We start from the raw sequence: 6,000 nt of genomic DNA on the forward strand, positions 1-6,000 counted from the left end.
GAAGATCTGAATCGAGATCTGAGGATTTTTAAGAAGAGAAAGCGGGAGAGGAGGGAGGGGAAGGACAGAGAAGGGTGATGGAAGGGAGAGAGGATGGAGGGAGAGAGACAGACGGAGACAGGGAGAGTGGGGGAGTGAGACAGGGAGAGTGGGGGAGTGAGAGGGGGGGAGAAGGAGGAGAGTGGGGGAGTGAGAGGGAGAGTGGGGGAGTGAGGAGGGAGAGTGGGGGAGTGAGAGGGAGAGTGGGGGAGTGAGAGGGAGAGTGAGGGAGGGTGAGGGAGAGAGGATGAGAGAGAGAGGGAGAGTGGGGGAGTGGGAGGAGAGTGGGGGAGTGAGAGGGAGGTGGGGGTGAGGAGGGAGAGTGGGGGAGTGAGAGGGAGGGAGTGGGGAGTGAGAGAGGGAGAGTGGGGGGGAGTGAGAGGGAGAGTGGGGGGTGAGAGGGAGAGGTGGGGGAGAAGGAGGGAGAGTGGGGGGAGTGAGAGGGAGAGAGTGGGGGAGAAAGGAGGGAGAGTGGGGGAGTGAGAGGGAGGAGAGTGGGGGAGAAGGAGGGAGAGTGGGGGAGTGAGAGAAAAGGAGAGTGGGGGAGAAAAAGGAGGGAGAGAGTGGGGGAGAAGGAGGGAGAGTGGGGGAGAAGGAGGGAGAGTGGGGGAGTGGGAGGAGAAGAGTGGGGGAGAGTGAGGGAGTGAGGGAGGGAGAGTGGGGGAGTGAGAGGGAGAGTGAGGGAGTGAGAGGGAGAGTGGGGGAGTGAGTGGGTGAGTGGGGGAGTGAGTGGGGGAGTGCGAGGAGAGTGGGGGAGTGAGAGGTGAGAGAGTGGGGGGTGAAGGAGGGGGAGAGTGGGGGAGTGAGAGGGAGAGTGGGGGGAGTGAGAGGGAGAGTGGGGGAGTGAGAGGGAGAGTGAGAAGGAGAGTGAGAGGGAGAGTGAGGGATGGTGTGGGAGAGAGAGGATGAGAGAGAGGGAGAGTGGGGGGAGTGGGAGAAAAGGAGAGTGGGGGAGTGAGAGGGAAGTGAGGGGAGTGAGAGGGAGAGTGGGGGATGAGTGAGAGGAGGGAGAGTGGGGGAGGTGAGAGGAGGGAGGGGTGGGGGGTGAGAGGGAGAGGTGGTGGGGAGTGAGAGGGGAGAGTGGGGGTGAGAGGGAGAGTGGGGGAGTGAGAGGGAGAGGTGGGGGGGTGAGGAAGTGGAGGGAAGGAGGTGGGGGAGTGAGAGGGAGAGTGGGGGAGTGAGAGGGAGAGTGGGGGAGTGAGAGGGAGAGTGAGAGGGAGAGAGAGAGGGAGAGTGAGGGAGAGTGAGGGAGAGAGAGGATGAGAGAGAGAGGGAGAGTGGGGGAGTGAGAGGGAGAGTGAGAGGGAGAGTGGGGGAGTGAGAGGGAGAGTGGGGGAGTGAGAGAAAGGGAGAGTGGGGGAGTGAGAGGGAGAGTGGGGGAGGTGAGAGAAAGGGGGGGGAGTGAGGTGAGAGGGAGAGTGGGGAGTGAGAGGGAGAAGTGGGGAGTGAGAGGGAGAGTGGGGGAGTGAGAGAGAGTGGGGAGTGAGAGGGGAGAGTGAGAGGGAGAGTGAGGGAGGAAATGAGGAGAGAGAGGATGAGAGAGAGGGAGAGTGGGGGTGTGAGAGGGAGAGTGAGAGGGAGAGTGGGGAGTGAGAGGGAGAGTGGGGGAGTGAGAGGGAGAGTGGGGGAGTGAGAGGGAGAGAGAGTGGGGAGTGAGAGGGAAAGTGGGGGAGTGAGAGGGAGGGGGGTGGGGAGTGAGAGGGAGAGGTGGGGGAGTGAGAGGGAGAGTGGGGGAGTGAGAGGGAGAGTGGGGGAGTGAAAGAGGGAGGAGGTGGGGGTGAGAGAGAGAGTGGGGGAGTGAGAGGGAGAGTGGGGGAGTGAGAGGGAGAGTGGGGGAGTGAGAGGGGAGAGTGGGGGTGAGAGGGAGGGAGAGTGGGGGTGAGGAGGGGGAGAGTGGGGGGTGAGAGGGAGAGTGGGGGTGAGAGGGAGAGTGGGGGAGTGAGAGTGAGAGGGAGATGGAGAGGGAGAGGGAGGGTGAGGAGAGAGGATGAGAGAGAGAGAGAGAGAGTGGGGGAGTGAGAGGGAGAGTGGGGAAGTGAGAGGGAGGAGAGTGGGGGAGTGAGAGGGAGAAGTGGGGGAGTGAGAGGGAGAAGTGGGGGAGTGAGAGGGAGAGTGGGGGGAGTGAGGAAGGGAGGAAGTGGGGAGAGTGAGAAAAGGGAGAGTGAGAGGGAGGGTGAGGGAGAGAGGATGAGAGAAGTGGGAGGTGGGGGAGTGGGAGGGAGAGTGGGGGAGTGGGAGAGGAGGGAGAGAGTGAGAGGAGAGTGAGAGGGAGAGTGGGAGGGTAGTGAGGAAGGAAATGGGGGAAGTGAGAGGGAGAGTGGGGAAGTGAGAGGGGGAGTGAGAGAGGGAGAATGGGGGAGTGAGAGGGGGAAAGTGAGAGGGAGTGAGAGGGAGAGTGGGGGAAGTGAGAGAGGGAGAGTGGGGGAGTGAGAGGGAGGAACTGGGGGTGAAAGGAGGGGGGGGAGGTGGGGGGTGAGGGAGGTGGGGGTAGAGGGAGAGGTGGGGGAGTGAGAGGGAGGAGTGGGGGGAGTGGGAGTAGAAGGGAGAGTGGGGGAGTGAGAGGGAGAGTGGGGGAGTGAAGGAGGAGAAGTGGGGGAGAAGGAGAGAGAGAGTGGGGGGGTGAAGGAGGGAGAGTGGGGGGAGAAAGGAGGAGAGTGGGGAGAAGGAGGGAGAGTGGGGGAGAAGGAGGGAGAGTGGGGAGTGAGAGGAGGGAAGTGGGGAGAGGGAGAGTGGGGGGTGAAGAGGAGAGGGAGAGGTGGGGGAGAAGGAGGAGAGTGGGGGAGAAGGAGGAGGGAGAGTGGGGGAGAAGGAGGAGAGTGGGGGAGAAGGAGGGAGAGTGGGGGAGAAGAAGGAGGGAGAGTGGGGAGAAGGAGGGAGAGTGGGGGGAGAAGGAGGGAGAGTGGGGGAGAAGGAGGGAGAGTGGGGGAGAAGGAGGGAGGAGTGGGGGAGAAGAAGGAGGGAGAGTGGGGGAGAGAAGGAGGGAGAGTGGGGGAGAAGGAGGAGAGTGGGGGGAGAAGGAGGTAGAGTGGGGGAGAAGGAGGGAGAGTGAGAGGAGAGTGGGGAGTGAGAGGGGGAGTGAGGAGGGAGGTGGGGGAGAAGGAGGGAGAGTGAGAGGGAGGGGAGTGGGGGAGTGAGAGAAAGGGGGAGTGAGAGGAGGGGGTGGGGGAGTGAGAGGGAGAGTGAGAGGGAGAGAGAGGATGAGAGAGAGGGAGTGAGGGGAGAGAGGGAGTGAGGTAGAGAGGGAGAGAGAGGAAGTGAGGGAGAGAGGGTGGGAAAGAGGGAGAGGGAGAGGGAGAGAGGTGTGAGAGAGAGGGAGAGAGGGTGTGAGAGGGAGAGGGAGAGAGGGTGTGAGAGAGAGAGGGTGTGAGAGAGAGAGTGAGGGAGAGAGAGGAGTGAGGGAGAGAGGGTGGGAAAGAGGAGGAGAGAGTTGGAGTGAGAGGGAGAGGGAGAGAGGGGTGTGAGAGAGAGGGTGTGAGAGAGAGAGGGTGTGAGAGAGAGAGGGAGAGAGAGGGTGAGGGAGAGAGGGTGAGGGAGAGAGGGTGTGAAAGAGAGGGGTGAGGGAGAGAGGGTGTGAGAGAGAGGGTGTGAGAGAGAGAGCGTGTGAGAGAGAGAGAGAGAGAGAGGGAGAGAGGGAGAGAGGGAGAGAGGGAGAGAGGGAGAGAGAGAGAGAGGAATCACCTCCTCTGCATATACACTGATTGATATCAAACAATTTTAAATGGTTTATCACGATCAAACAATTTTAAATGGTTTATCACAACCGAAAAGAAAGTTTTTCGGTCAGATATCTCGTTTGGTGCATATACATTAAAAATGATAAATTTTAAGTTATTAATCACCAGTTCCAGGGAAACAAAACGGCCCTTTATCACCTTCTGAAAGAGGCAAGATTCAGCTCCAATAGTCCAGTCGATTTAGCCCCAGAATGGCTGAACCTGAAACAAATTGCAATAGTTTTTTATTGCTGGATCTTGTTCAGGGGGTCACTCTGAATGTCCCAATATAAAATATGACAAAATAGGACCACCAGAAGTGCCCTAATTTGCATAAATTCAAAATGGCCACCATTGAGCACTTGGGGGGCTGATATCTCCTAAACGGTGCGTTTTCGACCCCATAAATGTATTATTAGCAGATAGGAAAGTGACCCCAAGTAATCCAAATATGTCGTCAAAATTTGTATATGATGTCATAATTGTCAGAAATGACGTCATTGGCATCGTATATGATGTCATAGGTGTCAAACAAATTCAAAAGAGTTTATTTTCCCTTATCATATAGTATACATCGGGATTGACAAATAAACTATGCAACACAACATGGAACACAACAAACCCCCCCCCACCATCAGGGTAACCTACACCAGCACATTTCACCAAAGGTAAATGGACTCAACGGCCAGGTGACTCTTTGTTCAGGTGATCATGAGTGTATCTGTACAATACATCAGATTTATGCGGCTATTTTTACACTGTGGGCATGACTGATTGCATTTTGCATGCTTTGTGTAGTGACTGCTGTAGAGTGTACTGTGCAAATGGTGTTTGGTTCAGATTGTTTGTGTGGGGTATTAGACGTCGTATGTACGCGCATAGCATTAGGTAAACTACTTGACTGATTTTTCGTGGAATTTAGCAAAGCTTTGACAATATCCTAAAAACTAATTTTCCATCCACAGGGTGACATCTACACCATGGATGACACAAAGTGTGCCATGTGCGAGAAACAGCTTGATGATGGCCGACAAACGTTTACTTTGACAGAGAAGGGTGCCCATAGTGTGAGGGAAGCTGCAAAATCAAGAGGAGTTGCCATCAACGTGATGGTGGGGCAGAAGTTCCACTCTGAATGCAGACTAGACTTTTGCAACAAGAAATCTATACAGTTTTCGTTAAAACGAAAGTTTCGGGAGGAGCAGCTTGGTTGCCGTTCTATTGAACCCATATTTAACTTTTTGGAACACTGCTTCCTTTGTGGGATGTCAGCAGGCACCAAATCTGATGATTCTTACCCTGTTCGAACATGGGACTTCCAGAGGTCTATCTTTAAAGCATGCGATCAAAGGCCCTCAAACGATCCTTGGGCAGAGAAAGTTCTTGCATTGATCTTGCATTGACCCTCACATGGCAGATGCCATTTACCACATAGTTTGTAGTGTAAACTTCAGAACAGGGAAGCAAATACCACTCCGTTACAGAAGATGGGTGAAAATGGCATCAAGACCCTAAGCGCAGATGGTGATGCTGATGCTGATGTCTTGATTGTGAAAACGGCTGTAAAGTGTTCAACGTCTGCTTGTACGCAACGAATAGAAGATACAGATCTTCTTGCACTGTTGTGTTTCTATTGCGGTGATGATTGCAAAGGACTCGTCTTCAGGTCAGAACGCAAGTGTGGGGAGAAGGACGTGAAGAGGAGAGTCTGGGACATTGTTTGCCTCAAGAAGCAGTTGGGGAAAGAATTGTGTAGTCTCTTGCCAGTGATCCATGCCATTGCTGGATGCGACACAACATCCAGGATATTTGGGATAGGGAAAGGAGTGCCCGTGAAGAAATCCCAAAATCATCATGAGTTTGTCGCAAATTCTAAAGTTGGCTCAAGAAGGGTTGGGGGTAGAGGACGTAGATAAAGCAGGAGAGCGCGCTCTTGTCTTTCTATGTGGTGGAAAGATGGAAGAAAGCCTGGATGACCTGAGAGCCAGGAAGTTCTCGGAAAAGGTGGCTACCAGTGCTCGCAGTGTCCAAGTACAGACGCTACCTCCAACATCCAACGCAGCAAGATATCACTCACAGAGGGTTTACTATCAAACCCAGGTTTGGATGGGGAAAGAAGAACTGAATCCAATGGATTGGGGGTGGCATTTGTCAGATGGTCGAATGCAGCCAAGCAAGATGGACTTGCTTCCTGCACCGGAATATCTGTTGAAAATAATCCGGTGCCAATGCAAGGGTGATTGTGACA

This window comes from Eptatretus burgeri, chromosome 16, assembly GCF_056783735.1.
Source record: "Eptatretus burgeri isolate ZD-2024b chromosome 16, Ebu_testis_v1, whole genome shotgun sequence".
Classification (NCBI taxonomy): domain Eukaryota; kingdom Metazoa; phylum Chordata; class Myxini; order Myxiniformes; family Myxinidae; genus Eptatretus; species Eptatretus burgeri.